Here is a 14734-nt window from a genome sequence, read left to right on the forward strand (position 1 = left end):
TTTTTAAAAATCATGCCATAAAAGTGGATTTTTTTACAGCCGTTCCTATTCTTGTTGTTCATTTTGTTTTGTTTTGCTTTGAAAGAGGATCTCATCGTGTAGCCCAGGCTGGCTTCAGAATACTCTCCTGCCTCAGCCTCCCAAGTATGAGGATTGCAGGCATACATGGGGTTTTGCATAAGCTGTCCTCAGAATGACACATTTTGTCTTAGGAACTAAGCTCATGTCGTTGACCTAAACCTAGTCCCACCATCCAGTATATATATATAAGACTTAAAAAGTAAAGCACATAAGAAAATGAATATTCAATTAATTTTTTAAAATAAAGGAAAATTTCAACTGTGTATGGAAAACTTCAACTGAAACAAAAAATGAAAACAAGAAGTATGTTAGTTACTCATCCTGGTGATGAGTGAGGGGACATTTCAAACACACAGAGAAGCTGAAATTTTTCTTCCCAGATAAAGGATGCTTTGCATCTGCCATGTCTACATTCTCTGTTCCTTTGGCCCTCTCTCAAATAGATAGATAACAGATAACAGGTAGTAGATGAAGACATAAAGTTGATTCTAGATTTTGCTATGTGATCCACTGTGACAGAGGCATGTGAGTTTTATAAGAAAAGGGATACTCTTCTCTATACTACCAGTGGTATTTCACAGACCTAGAAGGCTGTGTCTCAGTCCTATAGTGCACTTGGTATCTAGCTCCAGAATGTCCCTGAAAGGCACATGCATTGGTTAATGGCACTATTGTGATGTGATGGAAACATTTCAGAGGTGGGTCTAGTGGAAAGTCTTCAGGTCCCTGGGGACACACCCTTGAAAGGAATTGTGGGACCTTGGCCTCTTCCTCTGTTCTTTAGCATTCTGGCCATGAGGAAAGCAAATTTGCCATCTACTTGCTCCCTTCCATGTCCCAAGAGAGCTGCACTAAACTTCTAAGTCATGAGTGGCCATATACCTTCCCTGTCTTCATTGGTAATCGCAGGTGTTTGTGACACTGGTATAAAGTTGACCAACACAACACTGTTCACAGTCCATGTTCAAAACCCACGAACTGTCTCAGGTGCATCTTTTACAGTCTTCACTGCCCTGAAGTTGTTTGTTAAATGTTCTTTGCCCTGCCTTTCTTCCATTGGTGACCTTGATAGTCTTGGGGAGTGCTCTACAGTTCAAACTGCTTAGATTTGTGTACTTGATCCTTTGACATCACTTACCTTTTGTCTAGCCCCAGAACTCTATTGTGATGGCTATTCTTTGTTGTCAACTTGACTATATCTGGAATTAACTAAAATCCAAAATTGGAAGGCATACCTGTGAGAGATTTTTTTACTTAATTTGAAGTGGGAGGATCTGCTTCTAATCCAGATCTTGGAGGTAGGAAGACACAGTTTTAATCCAGACCATTTGAGCCTGGAAGATCCACCTCTACTCTGGGTCATGCCTTCTGCTGGAAGCCTCTATAAGGACATGGAAGAAGGAAGCTTCTGCTCTTTGCCTGCTTACTCTCATCTCACTAGCAAGTTTCATTCCTTCACTGGCATTAGCATCTACTTCTTTGAAATTTCAGCATATACTTAAGACTAGCTGAGACATCCAATTTTGTAGACTGAGCAACCACTGGATTTTTGGACTTTCCGTTCAAAGTCAGCCATCATTGGATTAGCTGGACCACAGTCTGTAAGTCATTCTAATAAATCCACTTTCTATATATAAAGAGAAATTTATTCTGTAAGCTCTGTTACTCTAGAGAACCCTGACTAACATACCTGTGAAACTGGAAGCATAAGTTTATAGCCTTAAATAGACTCTAGTTACACATTCTAGGCAAAGAGCACTTTATGTGTCTCATGAGGAGGAACAAACAACCAGGGTGTCTCCCACTCATGAGGTTTATTTTGATCACTTGACCAAAGTGGTGACCACCAGATCACTCTACTATGAGGTAAGTTTTCTCTTCATAATTTACAATCTACAGATGATTTTGGTACCATGAAAATTCTCCTTACCGTACCTCTGATCTACTGTCTGTAGCATCTAGCATCTATAGGTCATTCTTTACTGAATGAATCTCACATTTGGGATTGTAAACTTCTGACTTTAGTGTTGGAAAATTCATAAATTGGGGCTGGAGAGATGGCTCAGCAGTTAAGAGCACTGGCTGCTTTTCAAGAGGATCAGGGTTCAATTCCTAGTATCACCATGATGACTCACAACTGTCTGTAATTCCAGTTCCAGGGAATCTAACACCCTCATACACACAGACATGCAAGCAAAACACCAATGCATATGAAAATAAGTAAATAAATCATTAAAAAAAGAACTCATAAACTTAAATTCCAAAAAGAACTAAGTAATTTTTTCATGTTTTTATCTTAACACAAAACATTTTTCTTGTGTAAATGGAATTTCTTGTTATTAATGGTTTCCATCAGCAGATAAATAAAAAAATATGGTATATATGCACAATTGAATATTATTCAGTTGTAAAGAAGGATGGAGTTCTAACATTTAAGGTACAGTGGATAAACCCAGGAATGCAGTAAGTGAAATACACCAGCCACAGAAAGACAATTACCAATGTGTAACAGGAGAGATTGGATTTGTTGGTGGTATTTTGATTGTTTTTAATTGCTCATGTAGCCCAGGCTAGACTTCCCCTTGGAGTACTCTTTTACTCAGTCTTGCAAATATTGGGATTTTAAGTGTACGCCATCATTCCTAGCCAGGATGTGGGATTTGGTCAACCTGTGCCATGTTCATATATGGAAATATAATGAATCTCATTAATTTGTATATTTATGCATCTTAATAGGGAAGAATTGCTAGTGATGGGTTATAAGCAGTAATGTTTCTGCTGATGATCCTGAATGTCTGTTTTATAATCAATTATTGTCCTATAAAACACATTTACCCACTGTGTCAGCAAAGTCTGAGCTTACTAGAAGAGCAAACACAAGGAGAGCTGATGAACAGACATGAATGGGATTGAGCGTGAAAACCGAGTACACGCACTATGTGAGGACTCGCGGTCGAAGAAAGAAAGGAAAATCTGACAATAAAGCTGTACAAAGTTCTCTCTCGCCCACCTCAGAGGAGAGCTGTAATTACACGTGATCTCGAGAGTTGAATCAGAGCACCCGGACCAGATGGAAGCGTCTGCGTGAGGGAACCCACTTCCGGCTCAGTCAGCACAGTCTGAACTCGCTTCCGTTCTTCCCTGTTTAATTAAGCTGTTTAATATTTCCCAAAATGTTCGTATTTAACCGTCGGGGTGAAGATGTTGGGAGGGCAGCAGAAACACTATCAGTAAATGATAATCAAAATAGTCATAAGCATTACCAAAAATAAAAACATACATCTCTTGCATAAACAGTTAACCAGAACTATGCTCTAACGTCTTATCAGTTTGTAATTCCACGAATCAATGAACAGTTTGTGAGCAGTTAATGGGATGAAGTCATCTTTGTTGCAAAATTGCAAGAGGATTTGTTAGCACGGAAGAAGCGGCCTTTGCCTGGGAAGGCTTGTGGAAATGGGATTTCGGTTAAACCACAGCAACAACCTGCCTGCTGTAGGGACACCTTGTCCTGGCTGGTTTTAAGTCAACCCGACACAAGCTAAAGCCATCTGAGGGGAGGAAACCTCTATTGAGAAAACGCCTCCATAAGATCAGTTGTAGACAAGCCTGTAAGGCATTTTCTTACTAGCAATTGATGGCGGAGGGTCCAATCCATTGTGGGTGGTGTCCCCCCCACCCCAGGCAGATGGTCCTGGGTTTTCTAAGAAAGTAGGCTGAGCAAGCCATGATGAGTAAGCCAATAAGCAGCATCCCTCCATGGCATCTACATCAGCTCCTGCCCTGTTTGAATTCCTGTCCTGACTTCCTTCAATGATGAACAGTGATGTGGAAGTGTAAGCCAAATAAACCTTTTCCTCTCCAACTTGCTTTTTGGTCATGGTGATTCACCACAGCAATAGAAACCCTAACTAAGACACAGCTGAAGGTTAGTTTATGGTGTGTTTTGGGGTTTGAGCTAAGTATATGCCTACCACTGAAATATACCAGCCTCCTTAAGTTTACTTTAATAAAAAGCAAGAAATAGCTTTTGTAATACATGAAATTCTTTGTCAATGACTAAAATACAAAAGCGAAGCAACTTTGTTCTTATAATTAACCAATACTCTAAGGACACCAGACTTACTTCTATGTTTGTGGAATAATATTAATGTAAGTTAGAAATAAAGAAGTGAAATGTCTTAGAATTTTACAGGACATTCAGAAGAGAAATTGGAGATCTGGGGGTATGTTCGGTAATAGTGTTTACCAAGTAAGTGGAGGTCCTGGGGTTGCATTCCAACAGCAGAAAGATCAGAAGGAGGAGGAGGAGGAGGAGGGAAAACAGAGGGTGATGAAGAAGTAAGTTCTAATGACTTTGCACATTCTGTCCCGGAAGCTGAGAGTCCCAGGGCTTTGAAGGCAGGAAGCAACGTGAAGAAGGCATTATTGGGAACAACTCTTCTCCATTTCCCTTCCCCTCCTCTCTGCTCCCCTCCATCTCCCTGTCTCCCCTTCCTCTCCTCCCCCTTCATTTCTCTTCTTTCTTCCCCTTCTCTCCTCTTCCCTCCCTTCTTGTTGAGGGCTAGTGTCAAACCCAGGGCCTCGGCCAGGTGTGTGCCAGTGCACATCTACAATCCTAGCACTGTCAAGACACCAGAAAACAAGGGAGTCGACACCCCAAATTCCAGGGCCTAGCGTGTGTTATGTAAGAGCTCTAACACGCTCCAACCCAAAGCAACTCTCTGAGCAATGAAACTATTTAAACACACACACACACACACACACACACACACACACACACACACAGCCTCACCATGTAGCCCCATCGGCCTTGAACTCTTCCTGCCTCACCCTCTCAGGTGCCAGGATGACTGGTATGTGCCCTCACATCCTGCTTGAGAGCTATTAACCTTTGAGCCTTCTGTATGTGCAGGGCAGGCTGTATGCAGGCTTAATGCATATTCTTCCTCTAATTCTCAAAGCCATCCTGCAACGTGCATTATGGATCCTGTTTCACCAAGAGGAAACCTGATCCACAGCATGCGTCTCACTGCAGGCCACCCTGGCACTAACCACCCTGCCTGGAGCTGCAGATCTGAGCAGAAGTGTTTGCCTCTGAAGCTGACCTACCTACCGTGGCTGGAAGTATAGAGTCCCTGCCTGCTGTGGCAAGAGAGAGCTGAAGGGAAAGGCCTGGGGAGTGGGGACTGTACTCCTTCCTGGGGCACAAGGAGCAGAGCCCTGGGTTCACGTATTTCTGTTTCCTCAAAATTGCTTGCCACTTACTGACCGTGTGGCCTAGGAAGGTCTCCTTACCTTATTATTCTCAACCTCAAAAGGCTTGGCAAAAGAATTACGAAACAGGGCTCAGAACAGGCATAGCTGTGTAAGACGGGAATTCCACAGGCAAGACACTTGGCTCTCACCTCACATGTGTCATTAACCATTTTTCCATTTGTACTTCCTTCTGACCTACCCAACCCAACCATCACAGCCGCTGGGGATCCAAGCAGTAGCCTTGCACTAGCCCCAGGGATGGACGGATGATTCTAGAGACACTCTCATGGGAGCATGATCCGGTAGGTGCCGCAAATGTTTCCTGGACTTGGAGGAGATCTGGATTCAGATGTATAAATCATGACACTTTCCAAGTATCCAAAGAGTAGGCCTGGTAACGCAGCTCAGTTGATGGGTGCTTACCCAAAATACACCAGGCCCTGGGTTCAGTCCCCAGAACCGTATACACCAGGCATGGTGACCTAGACCCATAAACCCAACACTCAGGAAGTGGCAGCAAGAACATCCGAGATTCAAGGTCCTCAGCTTTGAGTGAGTTTGAGAATAGCCTAGGTTAAGTTCCCTGCCCCATTTTAAATATATATATATATATCTCCTTGATTTTTTTCTGCATACAAGTGCCAAACCAAGTCTCCAGTGTTCCTCAAAGTTAGACGTGTCTATGGATTACCCGCGGATCTGATTGTAATCAAGGTTCCGTAGTCTGGGAGGAGCCTGAGACTCTGCTTTGCTTGTTTTTGTTTTTTATTTTGACTGTGCTGAGAATGGATTCCAGGCCTCAAACTCACAAACATGGCTCTACCACTGAGCCCCACACCAACCTAGACTGCAATTCTGTTGAGCAAATACTGCCCCAAGTCCTGCTGTGTGTGGCAGATGCCAGATTCCTATCAGGACAGAGGTCTGTAAAGTGGTGGCGGGTCTCAGTGTGGAACAAGTGTGAAGAAGTGAGAAATACCTGTACACGTGGCGTCCTCCAGCATCCATTGCTAAACTCAACAAATAGTTGTTAAGAACTTACCCATGCCTGGTATATACAGCAGGGAAAACAGAAATCTGTTCTTGCAGGTTACGCCAATTTTGGGATGGTGGAATTAAGAACCAAAGGGTTGGGGCCGGAGAGACAACTCAGCAGTTAAAAGCACTGGCTACCCTTTCAGAAGACCCTGGTTCGATTCCTAGCACCCACATGACGCTCATCACCACATGAACTCCAGTCCCAGGGGGGTCTTTCTGGTCTCTCCGGGCACCAGACACACACACACACACACACACACACACACACACACACACACACACACACGGTGCAGCAACTGGCGTAAAGACCACATCCCAAACACATAAGCAAAATTAGTTTTTAAAGAGAAAAGAGAGGCAGAGTGTCCCCCAAGTGAACAGTCAAGTAAATGGCGCGTGGGCGAGGTGGGTGGGAGGGTGCCGGAGGGCGTGAGTTGTGTTGCACGGGTGAGGTTTGCTGGAGGAGGTGAGCTGGCCTTGAGCCCTCTGCCGGCCTTCTGGAATTCCTCGCGAGTCTGATCTCAGGCCTTGCCTGGCTGCAGAAAAAAGAGTAAAAGTACTCTGGCTTCCCCTAGCAATAGTGCAGGGCTCCCCTAGCAACAGTGCAGGGCTCCCCTAGCAACAGTGCAGGGCCCAAGGGGCCTCTGCCTAACATGGATTGGTGACTGGGGACTGAAAACCTAAAGGGTTCTGCCCCCCACCCCCACCCCCCCACCCCGGCGATCTCTCGCACTACCCAGAATTCAGCTTTCTTTCTCTCAGCCGGTGCAGTTGCGTCCAGTCCAGCCCTGGGCCATTATGTCTTCTCTCACTCCTGTGGCTGGTGGGCCAGAACCGGCCTGAGAGACAGGCTGTGGGGTGGAGGCTCCTCGGCGTGGGATGAGCAGGAGTCAACACCACGGAGAGGGAAGATCTGGCTTTGAATCATGACCTGGCCGTCGCAAGTGCTGTCATCAGCAACCCTCCCACTGCAGTGTGAGGACGAAGAGAGATTCTTTACCTGTCTGATGGATGGCGGCGGATCCTTATGTCTTCTTCCCCTTGCTGTACCCTTAAAAGAAGGCCCAAAGGTCCCCAGAAGGGCCCAAGGCCCCACCCTGAGCTGCCTCTTCTCCTCTGTCTGAATCTGGCTCCCGGTTTCCCCCAGTGCCAGTCGCACGGGTCCAAGGTGGCTGCCTAAACTCCCATGTTGTCCATTCTACAGTCTTTGCTTCAGCACGGGCCTCTGTCCGGCAATGCTGTTCCTCCCTTGGCGTGGCCCGCTCGGTAAATCCATACTTGTGTTTAAAGTCGCTTCCTCCGAACTCCCTCCTCAGGCAAGGTGCTGTCTCCTTTAAGCCAATCTGTACTCAGTACTCACTTCTCTCCTGAACATCTAGTGTGGAGCCTAGGTCAAGTCCAATCACCACTTGACTTTTTTTTTTTGGTAGTTTGTTTTGTTTTTGTTTGTTTGTTTGTTTGTTTGTTTGAGACAGGGTCTCACTGTGTAGCCCTGGCTGTCCTGGATCTCGCTCTGTAGACCAGACTGGCCTCGAACTCACAGAGGTCCACCTGCCTCTGCCTCCCGAGTGCTGGGATTAAAGGCATGCTTGCGTCACTATGTCCGGTTTACTGCCTGATTCTCCAAATAAAGCTTTATCGGAACACAGCGACACTCATTGGATTATATTTTGTTGAAGGCTGGTTTCATATCAGAATGGTATGTCAGCACCTTTCTCTTAGTGAAGAATATCCAAGATACATAATTTATCACAAGGAAACATTTACTAGGGCTTGTGGTTCCAGCCTATCATTGCTTGGCCACGTTTCTTTGGGGGGCCTGTGGCAGCACAGAACACTGTGGTAGGACCACGTGTCGATGGAGACAACTAGCCTCAAAGCAGTACGACCAGAAGAAGGGAAGGGAGGGGAGGAGGGGAGGAGGGGAGGGGAGAGGGAAGAAGGGAGAAGAGAAAGGAGGGAGAAAAGGGGGAGGGGAGAGGAGGTGAAGAGAAGGAAAATGAGGAGAGGGGGGAAAGAGGGATTGAAGAGGAGGAGAGGAGAGGAGAGGAAGGGGGAAGGTGGGGAGCGGAGGAGGGGGAAGGAGAGGAGGGAAAAGGAGGAGAAGGAAGAGGAAGAGAGAAAGGGGAGGAGAGCGTTCAGGATCTCAATACCCTCTTCAAGAACACGCCGTGGGTGACCGAACCCCTCCCATTAGACCCGACTCCAACAGTGCCAGAGGCTAGGGACCGAGTCTTTAGCACACAGCCCTTTGGGGAACATTCCAGATACAAAACATGCAAGATGGCAGAGGCAGAGCTATGACAGCGCTTATACAGCCTCGGTGCCTGAAATACTTACCATCTAGCTCTTTACCAGAAAATGTGTCAGCCATCTGCTCTGATGCACACACCTTTGCCCTCAGCAGACAGTTGGCTACCCAAGGGTAAGGAGTGAATTTGACTGGTGCGCCCAGCGAAGCTCAGACAAGAACTCAACGAGCAAGGTGTGAAGGACTCCCTAGATAACCCAGCTGCTGTCTTCTTGGCGCCTAGGGAGAGGGCGCCCACCGTGTGGCTTGAATACCGAGACACTGCATCTACTTGACGCAGACAAGGCTAGTCAGCTCCTAATAGGGACACCAGAAAGAAATGGCACAGTAGAGCAGCTGGCCAGTGTTGTGAAAAGCCCAACTAGTTACGGGAGATTCGCCTGCCCACAAAGTGCTTCTGAGAGAGCCCGTGACGCCCCCGGAAAAGCACACAGTTGGGCAGTGGGGAGCAGAAATCTGACAAGAGCTGTCTAAATCGACCTCTATCGGAGGGGGAGTTCATCGTCAGGGTGTGCAGATACCAGAGTCAGTTTGCTATGAAATGATAGTAGCACTGACTGGCAAAGGTGTTTTGTACCTACCTTCTTCGGCATACAGTATCCCTGCCTTTATGGCAGTATTCAACTTCATCTGATTTAATTATTTAGCCAGAATGTTCATTTCACGACGTGCTAGGAAGAGAGCTGGAGTCTTGCCTTGGTTACATCACTGGCTGGTTGAGTATATAAGAGTTCAGAGAGATGAAAATGTAAAATAATCAGCTAGACCAAATGAAAGATTTTTCTTTTTACAGTTCTGTGATCCTGAAAGGCTGGTTTGTTAATACAGAATTCCCTTCCTGTTCACGGGGACGGAGAATCTTCGCATGAGAGAGGAAGAGCAGCATTTCCACGCGGCAGTATTCTGGGCACCTTATTTGTGATCCTGGATCCCTTTGCTAGGGTTTGAATCTGAACTATCCCCCAAAGGCTTATGTGCTAAAAGCTTGGTCTGTAAGGTGGAGCTATTGGGAGGTGGTGGGCCTGTGGCCTGTGAGTCCTAGCGGGAGGTTCCAGGTCGCGGGAGGTTCCCAGGTCGCGGGAGGTTCCCAGGTCGCGGGAGCACTCAGTGAGGCTGGGCCAACTTCTTTCTCTATCTTCTTGGCTACTGGGCTCATGACCTAGGAGTTTTTGTTCCACCAAGCTTTCCTGGACTTGCACTTTCAAACTGTGACCTTTTTCTCTTTGTATGTTGAGACTTTCAGGTATTTTATTGTGGTAATAGAAGAGTAACTAGCACACCTCTCTTGCTTCTTCAGGTACGAGATGCTACTCATCAACCCTAGTAGTAGATACGTAACCCAGGCTAGTCAGATCCCGAGGATGTGTCAATGGTCACGGGCTGTAAAATCTGAGCCTAGAGTTAATAGTGTCGGTGACTCAGGGTCTGCAGCACCCAACTGAGAGAGAAGCCCACACAGCAGAGAGATGGAGGACAAAGCGTGGTCTGCTCCTGGCAGGCCCGCTCACTGTTCAGCCAGGCCAATGCTTCCGCCTCAGGAGGTGCTGTACCTTCTCCAGCACGTCAGGTCCAATTCCTTCACAACACCTCAGAAAGGAGACACACAGCGTCGCAGAACTAACCGTGCAGTGGCCAGCAGCGGCCACTTCTGAGAACACAGCCACATCCAATGGACCCGACGCCTAGGGAAAAAAGGATGTAGGTCCAGGGCCCCCAGAATGTTCTCTCCAGGGAATGTACAAATGCATGCTGTTGGGGGTTGGGGGGAGCCACAGGTCTCTGATAGCTCTCATTACAGTAGTGGAAGCTTGGACTACCACGGAGACAAGAGTTGCTTTCAGTACAAGAGGGCTATCACCTGCTCACACTAGTCCATGTCTGCACTTGCCCCCCTCCCCATCCCCTTCCTTTTTGCCCAACCCCCAGCCGGATAGAACAACTTCAGACGCATTCTTGTTTGTTGCTTTACCTCAAGTCATTTACAGGAATGCAGCACTCGGGCCCGCTTCCTGTTTAGGAGAGGACGGAGTGTTTAGGAAAATGTGCTGTGAGGTCTTTCCAACCCTTTGCTGTCAACCCCACCCCAGTCACAGCACAGCTAGATGGCCTCAAGGTGACCCCACGAAATCCACGAGGCTGCTCACTCCATCTCCAGCCTCCATGCCACCTCCGTTCCGGTCTGGACTCTGCAAAGGAGCTTCGTAGAGACTAGGTTTTGTTCATGGTGCCGGGAATGGAACCAAAGACCTTGTTCATACAAGGCAAGGACTCTACCACTGAGCTATATCCCCAAGGAGGAGATAATTCAGTGTATGTGTACTTCCCAGTGTCACAAAGGTTTGGGGTTCTCCCAAACTCCAATGTTACAGATGAGACCACTAGCTTGGAGAAGTCAAATGACTGGCTTAGTTGTCCTCGGCCAATAACCTTGGTCACGGCTAGAGTTCTCAACCATGTCACTGCTAACCCAGAATGTCAGAGCCTTTGGGCAGATGTGCTCCAGATGTGGTCTACTTATCTCACAAACCCACCCCTGCTTCTCTCAGCCAGAGAGTGGCCATGGGCCAGGATGCTCCCCTGACATCCCTCTGCTTCCCACAGGGTACCAGACACAGGGACAGTTTCCTCTCACCACAGGATGCTTTGGGCATCTCCCTGGATGGAGTGACCTGTCCTCTCAGGCATGACAACACAGAAAAAGGTGAGAGTTGAATGCCTTTACAGCTGCAACAACCCGGGGTCAATACCCTCCCCCAGTCAGGAGGTCGTGACCTTTGAGAGCAAGCATCCCTGTGTTGAGTAGTTTCTGAAGGGCTTGGGAGCAGAAAGGCCCAGGAAAAGATTTGACAGTCAGTCACAAGACTCAAAGAAGGCTTTTCTGTTCCCACGAGGCAAGAGCCACGTGGATAAAGAACCATTTGAGGTCTTTGGAACAGTGCAGAGCCACGAGCCTTGCTGGCCTTGCTATGAACGTGTGAAGGTGAGTCAGGTGCAGGAGGGTCAGAGTGCCACTTGGTGCATAGATCTGCCATAGCAGGGTCCCTTCTGGCCTGTGGACGGTGGTGACTTTGAATTGTACGTGCCGTCTCTATGGGTAGCAGGCAGACGAAATTTTATCAGCCTCGGTCCGTGGGGAGACAGGTGCTGGGTTCTCCGTGCACCACTGACAAGGGGCAACAGAAACGTAGTGAGGCTCTGGTGCTGGTGACCTGCTGAAACTCAGGGTCGAAGAGCTGTTCTCAGGGTGTGGCCCTCAGCGTATTGACCTCAGTTCTCCAAGATCCCCTGGGAGGGCAGCATCGTGGTTAACCTTGGTCATTGCCGATCTACAAAGAGCACTTCCATTCTCTCCACACTAACCAAACATCTTTGTTCTTTCTGCCTCCTCACTCCGAGTGCACACCTCCTGTCGAGAAACTTGCTTTTAGGCATGTTTAAAAGAATCATGTCCCCAGGAGGTCTCACTGCTGCCTAATATTATCTCTCCTGCTAAGGTGGCCGAAGATACCTTTTACAGGTAGGTGATGACGACAGCTCCCTCCTCCAGGGCCTCACCTGTCCCTTGTATATCAAAGGACACCAGGTGCCTTTTGCAGCCACAGCCAAAGCCCTTCTCTCTGGGCTCTCTGGACTGTACTGAGTACCTGTGTCTGTACTGAGTACCTGTGTCAGGACCTCGTGTAGAGTGCATTCTAAAAACCCACGCCAACGGCTCTTATTACCTGATTCAGTTTTCCACATCACAATATAATGTCTGTACTAGTCCTTACACAGCCAAGGGTAACTTTAGAATGAGGGGAGTGGCTGGCCATGGCTCTGCCAGCTCACTGCTGACAATGGGTCTTTTTCTTCAGGCAGCATTAGGTGAGGTATCAGCTCCACAGAGTCCATTCAGTGCTCTGTTGTCTGCTGATTCCTCCTCATGGATTCTCTTTTTCTTTTTCTCTCTCTCTCTCTCTCTCTCTCTCTCTCTCTCTCTCTCTCTCTCTCTCTCTCTCTCTTTTCAGTGCTGGTGTGGAAGACCACAGAGCCTCTCACAGGCTAGGCCTCTATTCTATTCTGCTGAATTCCACCTCCGATTTACTTCCTCAATTTTCTAATAAAAGTTGTGGACTACCCAGCCACTCCTGAAAAGGTGGTAAGACAGATCAAGGGACAGTCAAGATGTCACCATTCCAGTCTGTGACTAAAATCAGACAGGAAACCCTGTGCCCCATAGATAAAGGAAGGCTGGGGCCAGGAAAATGACCTCAGATTTGTTTGGATTGCTATAAATCCTTCATGGGGGGAAATGTGTGATGCAGTTAGAATGAGGTAAAAGGGCATCTTTATAAATCATGCCTCATTTGCATGAGGGGAGTTGTGGGAAGTGATACTGAAGCTGTGTTTACCAGGTAAAAATACCTGGCCCAGGAAGAAGGTGGAGAAGAGTGTCCCGCGGTGCGCAGAGGGAAGGTGAGCTCAGCGTAAACACTGGTGCTCCTGTTCCCCTGGACGTGTGCAGCCCCCAGCTGGAAACCGGAACAGGCAGCTGGAAGAGCAGCCACTGCCTAAGTCACTATGCCGGTTCGGAGTGGGCCTCGCTCCTGAGGAGCTTGCAGTGAAGGCTCCAGGCTCTCTCCACAGAGCCTGCCCACAGCACAACTACTTTGGGGACCAGAAGGAAGTGGACTGACGTAGTCAATTGGTTTGGGTTATGGTCATTGTTATTCTTTTTAAAATAAACAAACAAACAAAATAAACTCCCAAATTGCTCCCAAGATGGTTGAAAGGGAACAAAACATTCCGCAGGCCACAGGAAAGGAAGAGTAAGAGCCGAAGCCTCGTGTCCCTGCGTTGGCTGGCAGGATTTCCAGGCTGTCACTTTTCTGTGTCCTCAAGCTTGAAATGCAAGAGCTGGGCGTGGGCAGCTGGACAGTGGGAATGCACTCACCGAGCATGAGGACTGAGTACTAGATCCAGCACCACAAAGGAAAATAAAACTAAACAGAAGAAAAAAAAAAAAGAAAGAAACGACAACTTGGATTAGAATACCTCTATTATGCTAAACGTATTAATCATGGACGCGTTTAAAGGTACAAAAGTATGACAGAGCACTTCTGCCTGGGCATGAAATATGCTGGCACGAAAACAGGGGGGCAGTGAATGAATTCACAGAGCAACTTATCTCATCAAAATAAGTAAGATCTTATGTATAATGTGTATAGTAAATGTTCTATAGATACGTTTTAATATCAGAAATGGCTCTAATATACATTTCAAGCACTTTTTAAATGAATAGACTTTCTTAGAGCAGTTTTTAAGAAGATTTGTTTTTATATTTTTATTATTTTTTTTAATCATGTGTGCTTAGGCCAGAGACATTGGAGCCCCTGGAGCTGGAGTTACAGGCAGCTGCCAGTTGATGTGGGGGCTGAGAACCAAACTCAGGTCCTCTATAAGAGCAGTACATGCTCTTAATGACTGAGGTATCTCTCCAGCCCTCTGAGAGCACTTAGGTTTATAGAAAAGTCAAGGAGAAGGCACAGAGTTCCCACACACCTCTTGTCCTCCAGCTTTCCCTCATATTACCTTGCACTGGATACGGTGGTTTTGTTCACGTGTGGGACAGCAGCGTGGCTTAGAAGACAGTTTGAGAAAGTTTGATGCGGGAAATCTTTAAAGGCCCCTTCACCATCTCTGGAAAAACACAGAACCTTCCCTTCCAAAGGGCTTCCCACCTGAGCAGAGGCAGCCACCTTGCCCCTGACCCACATCCCCAGTCCTGAAAATCATAAGTGGTTTATTAAACCCCCAATAGCAAATCATTCAGCGAAGAGCATTTTCTTTCCCATGGCTTCCTATCTGAGTCACGTACTCACCCTATGACTCTACCACTCTCATCTGAAACACAAGAAAGCAAATCTAAACACAAGGCAAACAGAGAGACGAGAGAACAAACTTCCTGGTGTCCGACCCTGGTCTCTCAATGGGCCACATAGCTCTTGGGTGACTCTGCGTGGGATTGGAAGCTCCACCGAGGGGCGGTAAGCCCAAAGGGGGAAA

This window comes from Peromyscus californicus, unplaced genomic scaffold (assembly GCF_007827085.1).
Source record: "Peromyscus californicus insignis strain IS unplaced genomic scaffold, ASM782708v3 Scaffold_23__1_contigs__length_62951481, whole genome shotgun sequence".
NCBI lineage: Eukaryota > Metazoa > Chordata > Mammalia > Rodentia > Cricetidae > Peromyscus > Peromyscus californicus.